Source organism: Budorcas taxicolor, chromosome 8 (genome assembly GCF_023091745.1).
Source record: "Budorcas taxicolor isolate Tak-1 chromosome 8, Takin1.1, whole genome shotgun sequence".
Classification (NCBI taxonomy): Eukaryota; Metazoa; Chordata; class Mammalia; order Artiodactyla; family Bovidae; genus Budorcas; species Budorcas taxicolor.
The window spans coordinates 4811016-4832324 of NC_068917.1; the positions used below are offsets into that span (position 1 = coordinate 4811016).

General features: G+C 42.9%; 1 protein-coding gene and 1 non-coding gene across 5 annotated transcripts in view; both read left to right on the forward strand.

Annotated features, from left to right (window-relative positions):
- Positions 1 to 21309, forward strand: part of CLCN3 (chloride voltage-gated channel 3) — a 90334-nt gene that overhangs the window by 11954 nt on the left and 57071 nt on the right. The window contains exon 1 of one of the 4 annotated variants that reach the window (XM_052644476.1): positions 18534 to 18575. The exons of the other annotated variants lie outside the window; for them this stretch is intronic. The gene's annotated coding sequence lies outside the window, so the exon portion shown is untranslated. Of the gene's footprint in view, positions 1 to 18533; positions 18576 to 21309 lie in introns of those variants that run through there. 4 annotated transcript variants of the gene reach the window in all.
- On the forward strand, positions 9264 to 9367 carry LOC128052935 (U6 spliceosomal RNA). The gene has a single exon (XR_008199886.1). It is a non-coding gene; the product is annotated as a U6 spliceosomal RNA (small nuclear RNA).

Sequence of the window (21309 nt, forward strand, 5' to 3'; positions counted from 1 at the left end):
GAGTTTTCAGTCCGCCAGTTCAAATGCTCATCTCTTCGGGGAAGGCCCTCACAGACACTCACAGACATGATGTTTTAGTGGCTATCTGGGCATCTCTTTGCCCAGCCTCATTGATACATAAAATGAGGACAATAATCACCATGTCACAAGCATGGAAATGAATGAATTTCTACAAAGTAGTTACACTCATATACCTCAATTAAGAAATAAAACATGACCAGTTTCCCAGTAATCTGCCCGTGTTCCCCCTTCCAGTTTCAGAAGTAACTGTTATTTTGATTTCTGTCACCACAGATTACATTTGCAGGTATTTAAACATTATAGAAAAGAATTTATACTACATATACTCTTTTGAGTCTGGTGTCATTTACTTGTGTTTTGATTCAACTATGTTGTTGAAGATAGCAATAGTTAATTTATTTTCATTGCCATGTAGTATGCCATTTGTAAATACACTTCAGTTTATCTGTTCTATCCATCATATGTTGTGAAACACATTTAGGTTTTTTAAATTAATTTTTCTTAGATTTTGGCTGTTGACAATAATGGTGCTGAGAATTTTCAGGTGCATATATTTCAGTGCATATCATGTACACAGTTGTGTAGGATTTATTCCTCAAGATGGCCTCTTAGATGACAGGTGTGTGAATCTCAGATCCTGTCGAAGGAGGTTACAGTCTGTACATCGTGTCAGCAGTGTGTGAGAGTTCTGCTTGCGTCACGTCTTCACTAATACCTGATGTTATCAGTTTAAAAATTTGGGCTCTTCTGATGTGGGTGCAGTAGTCTCAAATTTTGGGTTTGATTTCCAGTTGCCTAATGGCTTATGGCACCTCACTCCAGTACTCTTGCCTGGAAAATCCCATGGACAGAGGAGCCTGGTGGGCTGCAGTCCATGGGGTCGCTGAGAGTTGGACATGACTCAGTGACTTCACTTTCACTTTTCACTTTCATGCATTGGAGAAGGAAATGGCAACCCACTCCAGTGTTCTTGCCTGGAGAATCCCAGGGATGGCGGAGCCTGGTGGGCTGCCGTCTATGGGGTTGCACAGTCGGAGACAACTGAAGCAACTTAGCAGCAGCAGCAGCAGCAGCAATGGCTTATGAGTTTAAATGCCTTTTGTGTGTCGTTTGGCTTTTTAGATAGCGTCTTTTGAAGTGCCTGTTCGGTCATTTTGCCCAAGAGGTCTTTATGCATTCTGATTGAGTCCTTTGTTAGATTTATGTATTGCACCTGTCTTCTCTTGCTCTTAACAGAATCTTTTGATGAAGATGCTGTCAATTTTAGTGAAACCCAGTTAATGTTTTCCTTTATTCTTTATACTTTTCCTGTTCTGTGTTAAGATAGCTTCCCATACATACCTCAAGATCAAGAAGGTATTCTCTCCTTATCTCCTAGAAGTTTTATTGTTTGTATGTCTCTTGCATTTAGTTTTGTAATCTAACTGCAGTTGATTTTTATATGTGATGTAAGTGTTCAGATTCATTTTTTCCTATGTGGATAACTATTCAGCCCATATATTGAAAAATCCTCCATTTTCCAGTGTATTGGAGAGACATGTTTCTCATCTATCAGGTGGATGTATTTCTATAGGTCTGTTTCTGGACTTTTTCCTCTGTTACACTGAAATATTTGGCTATCTTTGTACCAGAACGCAGGTGGTGCTAGTGGTAAAGAACCGCCAGTGTGGGAGACATAACAGTTCGGCCCCTGGGTGGGGAAGGTCCCTGGAGGAGGGCGCGGCTACCCACTCCAGCGTTCTTGCCTGGAGAATCCCCATGGACAGAGAAGCCTGGCGGCCTACATCCATGGGGCCTCAAAGAGTCGGACACAACTAAAGGGACTGAGCGCGCGTGGACGCACCGAATCCCAGCATATGTATGAGTTTCGTTTCTCGCGTTGGTTTTATGTAAATGTAGTCTGCTTACATTTAATGTAACCACTGATATATTTAGGGTCAAGTCTACTGTCTTTCTACTTCTGTTCTGTTTGTCACAGTTGGTTTTTTTTTCCCCACCTTGCTTCCTTCCCTCCAATACTGTTAGTTATGCATTCTCTTAGATTTTGTTTGATGGGTTACTCTAGAGATTATAACATGTATTCTTATTAGTTCTACTATAAATTAGTACTTTTCTCTCTTGACATATTTGTTGTTGTTATTCAGTCGCAGAGTCGTGTCTGACTCTTTGTGACCCCATGGCCTATAACCTTCCAGGCTCCCCTGTCTGTGGGATTTCCCAGGCAAGAATACTGGAGTGGATTGCTATTCCTGTCTCCAGGGGATCTTCCTGACCAGGGATCGAACCCACATCTCCTGCATTGGCAGGCGGATTCTTCGCTGCCGAGCCACCAGGGAAGCCCTTTGGACATATAGTCGGTACTTATTTATTGAATGAGTGAGTTAATTACAAATACAGTGAGTCATCAAGCTTGGTTATATGCCTTCATTTCATTCATGACAGCTGAAGGATCATATAAGTCATTTGACAGAGTTAAAATAGTGGAAGAATTAGGATGAAACTTAAAGTTAGTGGATTCCTTCCAGTTTTCATGGTTGCTGCTGCTAAGTTGCTTCAGTTGTGTCTGACTCTGTGTGACCCCATAGACGGCAGCCCACCAGGCTCCTCCGTCCCTGGGATTCTCCAGGCTAAAACACTGGAGTGGGTTGCCATTTCCTTCTCCAATGCAGGAAAGTGAAAAGTGAAAGTAAAGTCACTCAGTTGTGTCCGACCCTCAGTGACCCCATGGACTGCAGCCTTCCAGGCTCCTCCGTCCATGGGATTTTCCAGGCAAGAGTATTGGAGTGGGGTGCCATTACCTTCTCCGGTTTTCATGGTTAGGGTGGCATAAATGAGTGCTTTTACCAGTTTACGGGAAATGTAAGGGCCTTAGGATATTTTAGCCCCTTTTCTCCCCTCCTGCTTTTTGTGCTACTGTTGTCTGCTATTTTAATTCTTTATATATTTTAAACTGCACAAGACGTTGTTGTCTTATGTTGATACCTGTTTAGGTTTCGCAACTTCACTTTTTCCGGTGCTCTTTACTCTGTCCCGCATTTTCGTGTTTCTATCTGGGAACATTATCTTTCTGCCTGAAGAACTCTCATTAGTATTTCTTTTAATTGCAATCTGCTAGCAGTAAGTTCACTTAGTTTTTGTACAAGCCTTTGTTTCGTCTTTATTTCTGAAGGATATTTTTGCAGCTGTATTCCAGGTTTACATCGATCTTTTTTGGACACTTCGAAGATATAATTCTCATGTCATTTGCCTTCTGTTGAAAAGTCAGTTGTATTTTTCCCCCAGTCTGGCTTCTTTTAGGCTTTTTACTTTGTCTTTGGTTTTCCTGAAACTTAAGCTTAGTCATAGTGTGCCTAAGTGTAGTTTTCTTATTGTTTATCCTGGCTGGGGTTTAGCACTTCCTGAATTGTGACCTGGTTTTTGTTGTTTTTTTCATTTCTGGATAATTCTGACCTGGTGTCCTCAAGTATTGTTTCTAGCATTGCCCCTCTGCTTTCCTTTTAAGACGCCAGTCACATTTGTTACATCTTTTCACTTGTGTCTCTTATGCTTTCTTCTATATTTTCTTTTTTTAATTTGGATATTTCACTTCACTGGGGTAAGTAGCAAGGAACCTGATAGATAGCTGGATCAAGTATTAGGTGTGGTTTTATAGTGAAGTGAGGTGAAGTGAAGTCGCTCAGTTGTGTCCGACTCTTTGCGAACCCGTGGACTGTGGCCTACCAGTCTCCTCCATCCATGGGATTCTCCAGGCAAGAATAGTGGAGTGGTTGCCATTTCCTTCTCCAGGGGATCTTCCCGATCCAGGGATCGAACCCCGGGTCTCCCGCATTGCAGGCAGACGCTTTAACCTCTGTGGTTTTATAAGCAGCAGCCAAAAGTGGCTGCACCTCTTCGCTCTCCCACCCTCAGTGACTGAGAGCTCCTGCTGCGCCTGTTCTTGTCAGTTTTTGATAATGTGTCCATGTTCTGGAGTCTGGCTTTTGTCACAGGTGTGTAGTGCCATCTCATTTTTTGTCAGGTTTTGAATTTCAGTTATTTATCAGCCGTAGAATTCCCATTTGATTGTTTTTAAATAGTACTTCTGTACTCTGGGAGAAATTCTCTGTGGTTTTTTGTATGTGTGTGCTTTTTTTCACCTTTGTATTAATCACTTGTTTAAAAGTTCACGTCTGAGTCGTCTCATGTTGAGGTCACCTGTGAGTCTGTATCTCTTGCTCTTTTGCTCTTGGTTTCTGCCTTTTGACCTTGACTGCAGATGGGCTCTGGAGAAGGCAATGGCACCCCACTCCAGTACTCTTGCCTGGAAAATCCTGTGGATGGAGGAGCCTGGTAGGCTGCAGTCCATGGGGTCGGTCGCTGAGAGTCGGATATGACTGAGCAACTTCACTTTCACTTTTCACTTACCTGCATTGGAGAAGGAAATGGCAACCCACTCCAGTGTTCTTGCCTGGAGAATCCCAGGGACGGGGGAGCCTGGTAGGCTGCCGTCTATGGGGTCTCACAGAGTCGGACACGACCGAAGTGACTTAGCAGCAGCAGCAGCTGGGCTCTGTAATTCTTATTGAGTGCTGAATGTTGTATGCAAATACTTACAGGTGCTCTGGTGAAGGTGATATCTTCACCAGAGTGTATTTAGAGTTTCTGGCAGACGGGTAGTCCAGGAGCCAATCGCAATGATCCCATCAAAGATGGAGAGAATTTGCAGCCTGGTTTCAGGCTTCCTGAGGTTTAGTCTGTTTTTGGCTCACTTTAGTTTTAGGGCAGAGCTCTTGAGGGTCTAGGAGAAAGCCTGGCATGTTCACAAAGGCTCTCGGTCTCTGTGTGCCTGGCTGAGACTGATGGCGGCTCTGCTCACCGCTTCAGGCTCCGAACCGCTGCCCTGTGCTTGGTTTCTCAGCCTCTCGCTCCTGAAGTCTAGGAATTGTAGCTGTTTGAAGAGAAAGGTATCCTGGTATGAAGTCTCTTTTCTCCAGGATGCTGGCCCCTTCGAGTCCACTCCCAAGTGCTTTTGTCTCTGTGGCCCCAGGAGATGGGCGAGAGCTCTCAGCTGGAGGGCCCGGTCATGGTGCTGCTGTGAACCGGAAATGGCTCCGGGCATATAGAGAGGCTGTCGGGAGTACCTGTTTGACTTCTTTTCACAGTGTTTGCAGCTCAGGTTCTCACTGCCTTGTATCTTGAATGTTTGATTTAGAAAAGCGACAACAGTGTTTTGCTGTTATTGGTCATTTGCTCTCTTCCTTGTTGGTGGATTTTCCCCCCCTAATTTTAATTACAAAGTTATAAACCAGATAAACACATATATTCATAATTTGAAAAATCAGGTGAAATTTAACAACATACCCATTTTTCTGTGTTTAAGTAGCTCCCTGGCCCTTTATATGAAGCACTTAGAAACTGAGGGTAGTAGAAAGACATAGGAGGACCAGCTCTTTGCATCTTTCCAGGACTGGTGATGTCTTCATTTATGGTTTTCCACAGGAGAGTGTGTCACGTCAGAAGGAAGGAGCAACGGGACAAAGAAGAATTTTCTTTTGTTATCATTATTTTTTTTAACCAGGAAGGATATTTTTCAAAAACCCCATCAGTAGACTTCCTCTTCCGTCACTGGCCAGAACTGAGTTACATGCCCACACCTAGACTGATCCCTGACTAGGAGGATTACTGACTGGTTAGAACAATCCTGATTTGTTTCCTGTGGTTAGGCACATTACCAGCCACACAAAATGAAGGTTCTGTCAGCAAGGGAGAAGTTGGAACCACCAGGGGTAAGCGGCTATTAATGTTTTCCATGCAGTCTGTCCTCAGAAGTGCCTGGTTGAAGGTGCAGGTTTGTGGAACAGCAGTTGACAACAACTATGTAAGTGTAAACTTGGGTGGTTACAGGTTCTAAATGTTACATCTTGAAAGCGTATTACTATTAATTTTTAAAAGTTGGTTGATGTGGACTATTTTCCAGTCTTTATTGAATTCATTACAACATTGCTTCTGTTTTGTTTTTGTTTTTCGGCCATGAGTCATGTGAGATCTTAGCTTCCCAACCAAGGATCGAACCCACACGTCCTGCATTGGAAGGCGAAGTCCTATCCACTGGGCTGCCGGGAAGTCCCCAAAAGGATATTATTTTGATACCTGTTTAGAATTGTGAAGAGTGTTCTAGAACGGGAGATAAGGCATGAAGGCCCAGTTGGAAGAAAAGGGATTATGTTGTGAGACAGCGAATGTAGCTGGTAGTATTGGTAAATGGCAGTCCACTCAAGTACTCTTGTCTGGAAGATCCCATGGACAGAGGAGCCTGGTAGGCTACAGTCCATGGGGTCGCAAAGAGTCGGACACGACTGAGCGACTTCGCTTTCCACTTTGCTTTCACTTCTCTCAGCAGAGCGGAGGTGGTTCTCTTCACAGTAGCCGGGGAGGGCTGTCCCGGAGGAAGTGCGGCCCCAGGGAGACCTCCCCATCTGGGCCGGGACAGGTGTCTGAGGGCAGAGGTCATCCCTGAGTCTGGAGCATGGAAGTGGGCAGTGGGACACGCGGTTGAGTGTTAAGTAGTCTTTGACTTAATTTCTCTTTAGAACACCAGAAAGTCATCAGTCACTAGAGAGAACTGTTGGTGTCTGCTTGGGTGTTGGACAGAAACCTCACGCTCACTGGCGCTCCAGTTGCAGAGCTGTGCTTACTCCATGGCGCCGCCAGCTATCAGCTGCGTAGCCCCGGCCAGTCGCTGGGCCTTAGAGCTTTCCTCTGTGACTTGCAGTGGGGCTCCTGTCTTCTCTGTTCCTTCCCCTTGGGCGCCTTAGGCTCGGTCCCCCAACTTGACCAGTGTCCTTTTAATTCAGCATTCAGGTGAGATGTTGGGAACACTCCTGGTAGTATCAAAAAGGAATATAGCCCTGTCTAAAACTGGAATAAGACTATGGACTAGGATTTAGGTTGCAGAGATAAACCACTGTGGAGTCCCCTGACTCCAGTGAATAATCGAGTTACTTAACATGTTGCATAGCTCTTGTTTTGAAAATAGCTTAAAGAGAGGACCCATGGATCTCAAAGATGAAATCAGCCTTATCTGCTCAGAGTGAATCCTAAATGATAGAGAATATGCTGTGATTAAAAAATAGAGCTTATCCATAATGATAATGATGACTAATCGGTAGTATCAAAAGTCTATAAACTAGTGAAAAGCTGACAAATTAGACTTGATATGTGTTTAAGTATATTGAGTGAGTCACTTTAGTCTGTAATTCAAATTCTGTAGAAAATGCAAAATTTTTCATTAGAAGTTGCAGGAAGAAAGGGCCAAGATTTTGTTGTCAGAGTTGTATTCATTAAAGAAAGCCATATGGTTCTTGATTCGTTGAAAATGAAACACACAAGCGTTCCTTTGCACAACCTCTGCGCGTTATTCTTAAATGTACTGGCCTCACTCAGAGTAAGAAAACTGAAAACTAGAGTCAGCCACTGTTCAGCAAAGTAACTGTCAATGATTAGTTTGTGTTGATGACGGTAATGAGTTTAAAATTTAGTTCCTTACATCCCTTTTTATTGTGCGTGAAATGTGAATAGTGTAGCTTACTTGCTGTGTCGAGTCCCTCTCACGTTTCTAGATTGTTAGATTGTTTGTGAATGGTAGTGTCACAGTCTAAGGGAAAGTGTGCGAGGAGCGGAAGCATCCAGAGGGCTCACTCCTGACCCCTCCGTGTCTGTTGTTGTGTGGTTGCTAAGGCATGTCTGACGCTTTGCCACCCCGTGGATATAAAGAACCTTAAACATTTGGAAATACTAGATTCAAACGTGAGCTGTTTGTTTTTTTCCCAAGACCATGGGGCACATAATCGCAGGGTCTGGAATGCAGAGACACCACATGTGAACAGATTGTGGTGTTCTGTTTCACATGTATACTGCAAGCTGAGCCTCAGAACTCGGAGAGCTGCATAGCACACGGGACTGCAAGGTGGACTGTCTGTCCTGGTCTTGTGACCTGTCCATCTTTGCTAGAACTTCCCTTCCCTTCTGAGCTCTTACAGAGAATCCAGCATTTTCATTTGAATGGATGTAGCTTTATTCAGAATGTTTGTGTTTGGGTCTCATGTCCCTCTGGGTGGCACGTTCACCAGTACTGTCTACACGAGGGATTTCAGGGGAGGAGGCCTGGAAAGTGGAGGCTGAGGGGCCAGGCCAGAAGCTGGCTGGCCATCTCCTTGGATGCCTCTCAGGGTTTGGCAGACCTCACAGTCCAGGGTCCAGGCCTTAGACCTGCAAACCTGGAAGCAGGGCATTAGCCCTGCCAACTGAGCTGTTGCTTAGAAGTGGATTCATATTAACCAGGATCTTAGATCTTGTTAGATGAAAACTGCTAATGTATTTACAACGGGAAATACACTTATGTTTTATGTCTTTTGAGAGAAAAGACGTAAAGCAGCATGTAAGTACACACAGAATTCAGGACATAACTACGTTTCTGAGAAGGATGAAGCAAAAGGAAAACAGGTTGAAATGTAGGAAACCTAGAGATGAATGTTGGTGAAAGCTTAACAGCTATGTACTTTCTGAGGGGAGACTGGGAATTTGGCTCTAAGCTTTGTAGTGGGGAGTGAAACTAGGAAACCTGTTTAGGTAAGTGATTCTCAGAGTTTATGAGAGGAAAAAATCAGTTTCTCAGTGGATTCCCTGTTACTGATTTTAAGATAATCCATTTTTGAGCAACATAATGGAATGATTCCTTTCTATATGCTAGGCTGACTTTCAGGACTGTGATTGCAGTAAACAGCAGTAGTTTTCACAGAGCTTTCTTTTGTAATAACATCTATTAACATCACCTGCTTGAATCACAAGGCCTGATTCCACGAGGACACTGTTACTATATGGTACTGGCATCGATTATTTATGGTGTTCTGTCAGGATCCATAGATATAATTCAGACTGTTTTGGAAAAGGCAGACAGCATGGAGTTTCAGAAGTCATCAAGGTGTATCACTATGGTCATTTTATTTTTTTTTTTTTGGTGGAAGGTTTTATATAACATTACATAGCAGTGATTTTAGAATTATATTTTGGAATTATAACAGCTACCTACTTATAGTCAGCTCATTTTCCTTAAGCATTCGAAGAGCTTAACACAACCTAAGACTGAATAGAAGGCACTAGAAGTCCTCTTAATGAAAAGTAGAGGCTGTACTCATGGGGAGGGTCAGGGGCCTTTCTTGAAAATCATTTTGTATCTACTGGAAGATACAAGTAAATGATGAACAGTGCTCGCTTTGGCAGCACATATACTAAAATTGGAACGATAGAGAGATTAGCATGGCCCCTGTGCAAGGATGACACACAAATTCGTGAAGCGTTCCATATTTTTAAAAAATCTCCAGAAAGCAGGAATAGAAGGAACATACCTCAACGTAATAAAAGCTATATATGACAAACCCACAGCAAACATTATCCTCAATGGTGAAAAATTGAAGGCATTTCCCCTAAAGTCAGGAACAAGACAAGGGTGCCCACTTTCACCGTTACTATTCAACATAGTTCTGGAAGTTTTGGCCACAGCAATCAGAGCAGAAAAAGAAATAAAAGGAATCCAAATTGGAAAAGAAGAAGTAAAACTCTCACTGTTTGCAGATGACATGATCCTCTACATAGAAAACCCTAAAGACTCCACCAGAAAATTACTAGAGCTAATCAACGAATATTGTAAAGTTGCAGGATATAAAATCAACACACAGAAATCCCTTACATTCCTATACACTAACAATGAGAAAATAGAAAAAGAAATTAAGGAAACAATTCCATTCACCATTGCAACGAAAAGAATAAAATACTTCGGAATATATCTACCTAAAGAAACTAAAGACCTATATATAGAAAACTATAAAACATTGATGAAAGAAATCAAAGAGGACACTAATAGATGGAGAAATGTACCATGTTCATGGATCAGAAGAATCAATATAGTAAAAATGAGTATACTACCCAAAGCAATCTACAGATTCAATGCAATCCCTATCAAGCTACCAGGGGTATTTTTCACAGAACTAGAACAAATAATTTCAAGATTTGTATGGAAATAAAAAAACCTCGAATAGTCAAAGCAATCTTGAGAAAGAAGAATGGAACTGGAGGAATCAACTTGCCTGACTTCAAGCTCTACTACAAAGCCACAGTCATCAAGACAGTATGGTACTGGCACAAAGACAGAAATATAGATCAATGGAACAAAATAGCCCAGAGATAAATCCACACACATATGGACACCTTATCTTTGACAAAGGAGGCAAGAATATACAATGGAGTAAAGACAATCTCTTTAACAAGTGGTGCTGGGAAAACTGGTCAACCACTTGTAAAAGAATGAAACTAGATCACTTTCTAACACCATACACAAAAATAAACTCAAAATGGATTAAAGATCTAAACGTAAGACCAGAAACTATAAAACTCCTAGAGGAGAACATAGGCAAAACACTCTCCGACATAAATCACAGCAGGATCCTCTATGATCCACCTCCCAGAATACTGGAAATAAAAGCAAAAATAAACAAATGGGATCTAATTAAACTTAAAAGCTTCTGCACAACAAAGGAAACCATAAGCAAGGTGAAAAGACAGCCTTCTGAATGGGAGAAAATAATAGCAAATGAAGCAACTGACAAGCAACTAATCTCGAAAATATACAAGCAACTTATGCAGCTCAATTCCAGAAAAATAAATGACCCAATCAAAAAATGGGCCAAAGAACTAAATAGACATTTCTCCAAAGAAGACATACGGATGGCTAACAAACACATGAAAAGATGCTCAACATCACTCATTATCAGAGAAATGCAAATCAAGACCACAATGAGGTACCATTTCACACCAGTCAGAATGGCTGCGATCCAAAAGTCCGCAAGCAATAAATGCTGGAGAGGGTGTGGAGAAAAGGGAACCCTCTTACACTCTTGGTGGGAGTGCAAACTAGTACAGCCACTGTGGAGAACAGTGTGGAGATTCCTTAAAAAATTGCAAATAGAACTGCCATATGACCCAGCAATCCCACTGCTGGGCATACACACTGAGGAAACCAGAATTGAAAGAGACACGTGTACCCCAATGTTCATTGCAGCCTGTTTATAATAGCCAGGACATGGAAACAACCTAGATGTCCATCAGCAGATGAATGGATAAGAAAGCTGTGGTACATATACACAATGGAGTATTACTCAGCCATTAAAAAGAAAACATTTGAATCAGTTCTAATGAGATGGATGAAACTGGAGCCGATTATACAGAATAAAGTAAGCCAGAAAGAAAAACACCAATACAGTATACTAACACATATATATGGAATTTAGAAAGATGGCAATGATGACCCTGTATGCGAGACAGCAAAAGAGACACAGATGTGTAGAACGGACTTTTGGACTCTGAGGGAGAGGGAGAGGGTGGGATAATTTCGGAGAATGGCATTGAAACATGTATACTATCATGTAAGAAATGAATCGCCAGTCTATGTTCGATACAGGATACAGGATGCTTGGGGCTGGTGCACGGGGATGATCCAGAGAGATGATATGGGATGGGAGGTGGGAGGGGGATTCATGATTGGGAACTCATGTACACCCGTGGTGGATTCATGTCAATGTATGGCAAAACCAATACAGTATTGTAAAGTAAAATAAAGTAAAAATAAAAATAAAATTAAAAGAAAAAGATGAACAGAAGGTCCAGATCTTATATTCCATGTGACAAGGTCACAATAATTGTAGCTATGATAAATTTGAAAGGGAGTAGCTACCCATAGACATTTTCAAAAGAAAGAAGGTAAAACAAAACATTCTATCACGTATCCACAAAATGCCTGGCTTTGACTAATTACTCAAGTATGTCTCTTAAGGCAGTAGTCCTCAGATCTTTTGTTTTCAAGATCTCTTTCTATTCTTAAAAGATTATTGAGGACTCTAACAAGGTTTTTTTTTTTTTTCTTTTCAATTGAATTTTAATATAGGTTCAGTTCAGTTGCTCAGTCATGTCCGACTCTTTGTGACCCCATGGACTGCAGCACGCCAGGCCTCCCTATCCATCACCAACTCCCGGAGTTTACCCAAACTTATGTCCATTGAGTTGGTGATGCCATCCAACCATCTCATCCTCTGTTGTCCCCTTCTTCTCGTGCCCTCAACCTTTCCCAGAATTGGTATTTTCAAATGAGTCAGCTCTTTGCATCAGGTGGCCAAAGTATTGGAGTTTCAGCTTCAACATCAGTCCTTCCAGTGAACACTCAGGACTGATCTCCTTTAGGATGGACTGGTTGGATCTTCAAGGGACTGTCAAGGGTCTTCTCCAACACCATAGTTCAAAATCATCAACTCTTCGGCACTCAGCTTTCTTTATAGACCAACTCTTACATCCATACATGACCACTGGAAAAATCATAGCCTTGACTAGACGGACCTTTGATGGCAAAGTAATGTCTCTGCTTTTTAATATGCTGTCTAGGTTGGTCATAACTTTCCTTCCAAGGAGTAAGCGTCTTTTAATTTCATGGCTGCAGTCACCATCTGCAGTGATTTTGGAGGTCCCCACTGGTGAATACACCTTTCCCAAAATTTAATATTTGCTTTTCCTCAAGGTGACACCATTGCTGAACAGTCTATGCTAAAGGGTTTTGTGTGTTCTTTCTGTTTGCACTTTCATAAACTGAATAACTTCTGCTGTTTCATGAGGGGCATTTGTAAGGGAATCAGGCTTTTATTGTCTAATGGTAATGTGGTGGTAGAGAATTCAGTGCTCGCCAGTCTCTGTTGGTGCCACTTGTGAAAGTCACTCAGTCATGTCCGACTCTTTGCGACCCTATGGACTACACAGTCCATGGAATTCAGGCCAGAATACTGGAGTGGGTAGCCTTTTCCTTCTCCAGGGGATCTTCCCAACCCAGGGATCGAACCCAGGTCTCCTGCATTGCAGGTGGATTCTTTACCAATTGAGCCAGCAGGGAGGTCCTGGTGCTAATTGGATTTGTGCTGAATGCCAGCCACTACCTACTACTTGTGGCTCTTGCGCTATGAATACAGTGAAAAAGAGAGTCTTGTGGAGGCTGAATAATCTCCCTCCCCTGCCCCTGTGATTGATTCCTGGAGCCTGTTAATACGTTACTTTACATGGCCTTTTGGCTAAGATCAAGTGGTGGCTCAGACGGAAAGCATCTGTTTACAATGTGGGAGACCTGGGTTCGATCCCTGGGTCGGGAAGTTCCCTGGAGAAGGAAACGGCAACCCACTCCAGTACTCTTGCCTAGAAAATCCCATGGACGGAGGAGCCTGGTGTCCATGGGTTCGCAAAGAGTTGGACACGACTGAGCGACTTCACTTTTTTGTTTACATGATAGAAGGGACTCTGCAATTTGAGTAAGTAAAGAATCTCGAAATGGAGCCATTATCCTGGATCATCTGTGTAGCTTCCATTGAAATCCCAGGCATCCTTGAATGGAAGAGGCGCAAGGAGGAGTCTGAAACTAAGGCTGGCCAGCTGAGAGAGTTGCAGGGAGAAAGCCAGTTCTGACCCTGTGTTGGAAAGTGTTTCTTTGACTTGCTTTCATCATACTCAATGGCTTGCCTGGAGAACCCTGCCCCTCTGCTTGGCTGTAAACTAAAGTGCCTTTGTTCAGCTCATGGAGAGAGAGTTTGTCCCTGCCCACCTGTGAATAGATGACAACACACCCCTTCCAAAGGCTGGCCGCTCCCTTGAAGATGTTTTGCTAGACTGAAGACCCTTTCACTTTACTTCCCCAGTGCATCTCCTGTTCCTGCCTTTTGACTTCAGTTCCTCATTGCTTCTTTCTCTCTAATCTATAAAAGAACCTGGCTTCCACACCCCAATGAGATGGTTATTTTGAGGTACTAGCCTGCCATCTTCTTGGTCTGCTGGCTCCCCGATGAAAGTTTCTGCCTTGCCTCAGCACCTCATCTCAGGTTCATTGGCCTGTCACGTGGCGAGCAGAGTGAGCCTGGACTCAGTAACAAGGGGAAGGGGCCACTGGCCAGGGAAGGAAGCTGAGAACAGCGTGGAGGTGATTCTCCCTTGAGGCCTCCAGAGGGGTGCCCCCACAGACACCTGGACTGTGTACTTCTGACTTCCACAAGTGGAAGAGAACGCATTGTGTCCGTTGTGGTAGGTGGCCTGCACAGAAGTCTCATCTCAGAAAAAATGCTGCGGACCTTGGCGTCTCCAGGGCTCTGTAACCACACTGTGGGAGTTCTGACTTGAGATAAGCCACCTGCTAAATGCACATGGGGAACTGAGCCTTGCTGTCTGGTATTTTATAAGCTGTATGAATGGAAGGGCTTATATAAAAACGGCAAAATCTGCATGTATAATGTGATCCTGTTGCAGGAAGGGGGACCCCTTCCAGGGCCCGGAACTGGGCTCTTGTCTAACATTTGGAAATGAATTGTCTGAGGAGATACATGTGCTGACAAAGCAAGAGATTTTACTGGGAAAGGGCACCTGGGTGGAGAGCAGTAGGGTAACGGAACCCAGGAGAACTGCTCTGCCACGTGGCTCGAAGTCTCAGGTTTTATGGTGATGGGATTAGTTTCCGGGTGGTCTTTGGCCAATCACTCTAATTCAGAGTGTTTTCTGGTGGCGCACACGTTGCTCAGCTGAGATGGATGCTAGCGAGAGGGATTCTGGGAAGTGGACAGACATGTGGTGTCTCCTTTCGACCCTTCCCGAACTCTTCCAGTTGGTGGTGGCTTATTAGTTCCTATTCCTTATCAGGATCTCCTGTCATAAAACACCTCACGCAAATGGTTGCTATGGTGCCTGGCCAGGGTGGGTGGTTTCAATCAGTGTGCTTCCCCTAACAATCCCAGTTCTCACAATACTGAATGCATACACATACACACACCCTGCACACATTTGGTGGGAGACGCACCAAACTAGTGATTTTCCTCTGGATGATGGAATCTTTTTTAATGCTTTCACCGTTATTTGTGTGTGTGTGTGTGTGTTTGGCTGTGCTGAGTCTTTACTGCTGCGGGGGCTCTAGCTGGGACGGTGCAGGTTTCCCACTGTGGTGACGCCCCTTACCGTGGAGCACACGCTTTCCCTAGGCGTGTAGGCTTCAGTAGTTGCAGTGCTGGCTGAGTTTCACTGTGGTGTGTGGGATCTTCCCGGATCAGGGATCAAACCTGCGTCTCCTGCATTAACAGGAAGATTCTTTACCATTGAACCACCAGGGAAGCCCCTTTTTAATGCTTTCCAGTGTTTTGCAAATTGTCACCAAATTGTCTGCAGATTTATAAAACTGAGCCAAAACTTCCAACTGACTGTAAGGTGTATTTGTCCATGTAGAAAGATCGAAAGTGTTTTCTGAACAGTTTAACTTGCTTTATAACTGAAATGTTTAGCCATATGGCAAACATTCTGTGATGCTCTCTCGCTGGGCCTTGTGAATGTTAAGAGTTGAGCTTGTGCCTGGCTGGCTTAGCTCCAGGTCTTTGCACACCTTTCCTCTGCCTGTAACACCTGTCATTACCTGTGCATTGCTCCTCAGGTTTTACCTCCCGCCCCTGGAAAGCCTTCCCTGACTTCTCAGGTGTGGGTTGGACCCTCCTGGTCATGAGCTACGTTGCTTCTGTTGTGTGTTTGCTTTCTTGGCTTTTCCTATTTATTTTGGTTGTAGCTTGCCTTTTTCCTGGACTAAGCTTGCCATCTTTTAGTATATTTATCCTTTGTTTTTCTGTCTGCTTTGCTCTGTTTAGGGCTGATCCATTATGTACTAATGGCATTTCTTAACTCTCAATGAGAAATCTTATTTTCTTTATTTCTAAACTTTGTGGCATTGGGATATTAGTCTCCCTTCTCAAAATGTCTAATATATTGGCATACATCCAGTAGAAGCTCGTTAAAAGTTTACTGCTTTATAAAATATTCTTCCTGTTTAACATATTAGCTAGGTTTACTTTATAATGTTTAGGAGTCTTGTATTTTCCTTTTTTATTTATTGAACTAATATAGGTGTATTGAGAAAAGTTTTGGTTTAACTGGATACCTATGGCTCCAGTGGAGTGGCAGGAACTGTCATACACCCACGTTGTCACAACCGTATCACACGGGGGCCCCAAATGAAGAGTCATCAGGAGGGGAAAGCCACAGGATAGAAGAGGTAGGCTACGTTATATCCAGCGCCCTGCAGTTAGTCCTGTCAGCACCTCTGTTTCTCATCTTTCTTATCTAAAAAATGAATGTGAATTATCTAGTCTACTCACCCAACTCAGATTAATCTTGGAAACAAAATAGAACAATATAGTAGAAGAAATTGTAGAAATGTTACTGTTACAACATGTGAGTCCTTTGTGGCAGTTTTGGCCTGGGTTCTCAAAGGTTATCTGTACTTAGTCAAACAGATTACATCATGACATTCACATAGGTTATCCTGGATTCATAATAATCTCATACAGTTAACTGCAGGGTTTAGCGATGACTCAGGTTGCCTTGGAGAAGTGCTGATTCTAGACGTGGGGTTAGGGAAGATACAAGGGGTGTAGTACGAGAAAGAAGGAAATGCTTAGGAACAAAAAGATCAAGACGGTCAAAGGAACACTGGAAGGAGCCTGAGAGAGCACCGTGTGGCCAAACCTGGAACCACTTGAGCACAAAAATAAGGTAGAGCTGGATTATATCCAAAGCGTAAGATCAATATAAACGAGTTCATTTATGCGACGTAAATGATAGGAACTGATATAAATGACTGAACATTTTACAAGTGGGAGAGAAAAGACAAGTCTCCTGGATAACTTCTGTAGCTGTCCCAACCCTTGAGGAGGAGGAGCTGCCTTCCTCCCTCCTCCCTTGATGATGGGCTGGATGTGGCGGCTGACCTCCCAAGACTAGAGCCTGGGACACCAGGAACTCCGCAGTGGAGGGAGCTGGCCAGCACCGTCATATCAGATACTGGGGGTGCCACTGCCAGTGAGGCCGCATGGACATCGTGTACCCCCAGCATGTGACGAGAAGGCCACTTGCCTTGGTGATACTCTTTCCAAAGACTTAATAACCGCAGGCTAAGCACAGGAGGAACTGTAGACAAAGCCAGACTCATGGGGACAAGGTCATGACGAAGGAGAGACTGAGAAACCGTCAAGACCAGATGAGTTGAGAGACGCATTGCCTAAATGCAGCGTGGTGTCCTGGATGGGACCCTGGGGTAGAGAGAGGACAGTGGCATAGGCTTGCGAAGCCAGAGAATGTCTGGGCTTTCCTTAGTGGAAGTGTGCTGATGTCAGTTTCTTAGCGGAGAAAAACATGCCCTGGACACACAGGACATTGTGAAAGTGAAGGGAAAGTGAAAGTTGTTCAGTTGTGTCCGACTCTTTGCAACCCCATGGACTATCCAGTCCATGGAACTCTCCAGGCCAGAATACTAGAGTGGGTAACCTTTCCCTTCTCCAGGGGATCTTCCCAACCCAGGGATTGAGTCCAGGTCTCCCGCATTGCAATCAGATTCTTTACCAGCTGAGCCACAAGGGAAGCCCAAGAATATTGCAGTGGGTAGCCTATCCCTTCTCCAGTGGATCTTCCCTACTTAGGAATCAAACCAGGGTCTCCTGCATTGCAGGAAGATTCTTTACCAACTGAGCTATGAGGGAAGCCCACATAGGATATTAACTGGGAATTAATATTTGGGATAGTAGTCTGGGAAGCTGAGTGAGAGATACTCAGCACCTCTTCGTACAGTCTTTGCCACTGTCTTACACATCTAGAATTAGTCCAAAGTACCATTTACTTAAAAAAAATGAGTCCAAAAGCATTAACTTATAAATAATAAAAGCCAAGTGTGCTTATTGTAGAAAATGTGATTGATAGAAATTAAACATGCTAAATTAAGATCGCTTATAATCCTGCTACCCATAGGTAACTGACAGTTTTGGTGTATTTTTTTCTAGACTGACTTCTATGTATTTTCCATCCAGCAAGTAATTGTTAGGCTCCTTTATGGGCCAGGCACCATGCTAGGTGCTGGAGAGGGAGCAGTGAACAAGAGTGATGTGAGTCTCTCTCATGGAGTCTGGGCTCTGCTGAGAGAGAAGGCGCCACTGAAATAAATAATAACCCCACAGGAATCAGTGACAGTGGTGGTACGGTAAATGCTGTAAAGAGGCAGTATGGGTGTGAGGACATACAAGTGAGGGAATCTAAGATGCTCATTGGAGGTGAGAACTGAAAAATGAGGAGTTGAGCAGGTGATGGGGCAAGGAGTGGGGTGCTGGGAGTTGGGGTACAAGTGCGGGTACAGTCGGGAGATCCTTGGGGAGGATGGAGTTAGGGGCTAGAGTGGGAAGGGGCTGGCTGGAGGGGTAGTTAAGCAAGATTGAAATTCTGCATTTTAAGGTGTTGGCCCTTTTTCCTCAAGAGTGATGGGGGAGTAGTATGGCGATACTAATTTTAGAAGATTGTTCAGCTACCACGTGGATTGGAAGGTTGTGAGAGCAGGGAGGTGAGTGTCGTCGGTCAGAAGGGAGGTGATGGGCTCTCTGATGGGCAGAGTGACCTGCAGAGCGGATGGAGTCAATAGAGAATCCCAGGTGAATCAGGCCAGATGTGCTGCCGGGATGGGGGCTGGGGGTGAAAGGGAGAGTTCTGTGTTATCAGCATGTGAAGCTGGTAGTGCCATGTACAAGCTGGAACCTGGGACCTTTTTCAGTTAATACTAAAAACATTGCCTTATGTTACAAAAGCATACCTTAGCTTTAATGGCTGCATCATATTTGAATACATGAATGTGTTCTAAATTCCTGGAAAAAAAATTATTGGGAGAAAGGCATTTATTAACATTAGTTAATGTGTAGTGAATACATTTTGAAAATGGATGGTAGAATTGTTGCTAAAAAGTCTAAATGCTGCTAAGATGGTTGGAGTTGGCCAGTTTCTATGAATAAGAATAATGAAATTTATTTGGTGTCAGCTGCAGGTAAAACACGTTAATAACATAATCCAACAGTAATTTTTTAGTAAACTCGGTATCCTCGCCCGGCAATTTGTAAGCAAAAACAAATTACTGATGGTTTAAGATTATGGTACAGCTCAGAAATCTAAATGTATTTTGAGTTAGAATAATTTGACTATGCTACAGCTTTTCAGAGGTTGTTTGTGCATGAGGTCTTCAGCAGGTGACAAGTTGATTTTAGTTTCATCTGACATCTCCCAATAACATTGGTGGCATTGTTCTAATGAGTGAGGCATTTGCCTTTAAAGTTGAATTTGGCAACATAAGCTGAGCCCTTTAAAAGAACATGAAATGGCTATATCATGAGTCCTCAGTAAAAGGGTTTTTAGAAATTCTTTAAGTTAACAATAAAACAAGGCCACTATCATTTAATGGCTTTCTGTCGGGAGAAGGTCAAAACTCTTTCAAACACTCTGCTCAGAATTATTTTTAGAAATGAGCAAATAATTGTAGGGTTCATCTGATACTTATTCTAAGCACTGTCATGTTCTTAATACATATGACACCCTTCAGATTCTGTTGCCAACTGACTTGTAAATTTTCTCTGCACCTGTATCTCCTACCTAATATATGCGGAGTAGGGGACTTCCTGAATTTATGTGCATGGATATGAGTAAGGGCATGTGTTTAGGGAGAGCTAACCCATACTAAGTTTATGAAATGCTGTAATTCAAGATGTTACTAACAAACTAGGAAAAAGAAGTTGGTCTGGTAAAGGGATGCCTTAATGAAATTAGTCTGTTATACCAATGGCAATCAAATGGTGGTTGGATATTCTCAGAAAGATCATTGGGAAGATGTGAGCTTAGTTTTGATTATCATCTATAGAACCTGATGATATTTCCCTCATATGTCACCTGTAATTGTTGTTAATTGTTCTACAGAAAGAAGTCCATAGAAAGTTAACTGAAATTACCAGGTCAGTAAATAATTGTTTAGTATTATACCTCCTTACCCTAATGTCATGATATAATGAATTATTGCTCTGTGCATGGAGACCACTACTTATGAACTGTTCTTGGGAGAACTGAGAAAACAGTCAGTTAAATCCTGTTTTGTGCAGTGGTTCCAGTTAAGAATTGAAAAAGGCTTCAGAAGTTATGAAGTAAACCTATAAAATCATCCGTTGAGGTAAATATTAATACCTAAAATCATAGGGAATCAGTGGACTTGTTTAAACAGTTCTAAAACACTAGCATTTAGAGGAAATTCCTTGGAAGAATCTATGCTTAGAACAAATGAAAGTCAGAATAGATTATTATGAACCTGTCAGTGTAGATTATTATGAACCTGTTACTTGTAACTTGTTTGAGACTGTAAATAAGATTCGACTAGAGGGGGTTAGGATAGGGAAGAAAAAAGAATAATAAATTCACACTAAATGCTAATAGACTCAGAGATGGCAGGATGAATTTCTAACTCAAAGACTTTTGAATTGTGACGTATAACACACATTATGAAAGTGAAAGTGAGGTTGCTCAGTCGTGTCCGACTTTTTGCGACCCCATGGACTGTAGCCTAGCTCTCCCTCCATGGGATTCTCCAGGCAAGAGTACTGGAGGGTTGCCATAAAGATGCATAAAGCATACTTGTACAGGACGAGTTACTACCCAGCAAGCACTTTTGCAACCTGCTCAGATTAAGAAAATAAGCATGACTGCACTCCAGCAGCTTCGTGACCACAGCCTTTCCCCCGCCCTAGAGATATATACTGTTATCTCTCTGTCTGGTCACTTTGCTGCTTTCCTTATGGTTTGATCATCTAGATATGTATCTTTGGGATTATCACGTAGCATGCCCTGCTTTTGAAGATTAAATAAATTGAATCATACAGTACATATTCCTTTGATTCTGGCTTTTACAAAGCATGATTTTCGAGGCTCTTCTTTGTGGCAGGGAGTAGCTGCTGTGACGTTGCTCTAGACCATGTCACTCTTTCCTGTCCATATACCACAGTAGAGATATTCATTCCGCTACTGATGGAGCTACTAGTTCTTAACTGTTTCTGGTGGGTACAGACACTGCTGTTTTCAATACGATCTGTGTATCCTGGTGGGTGTGTGCACAAGTTTCATTGGCCTGGGTGTGACTTGTCAGGTTGTAGGCTTTATTTTTTATAGTGTTGATTCAGTTTACACTCAGGTGAGCATGTATGACAGCTCCACCTTCACCAACTGCTTGGTGTTGTCTGACTTTTGCTGTTGTCCATCTGCTGACTGTGTCATGGATTCTGATTGTGGCTTTAATTTGCATTTCCTTGGCACATTTTTCATGCTGATGGACTATTTCAAAAAAATTTTTTGAAGTACCTA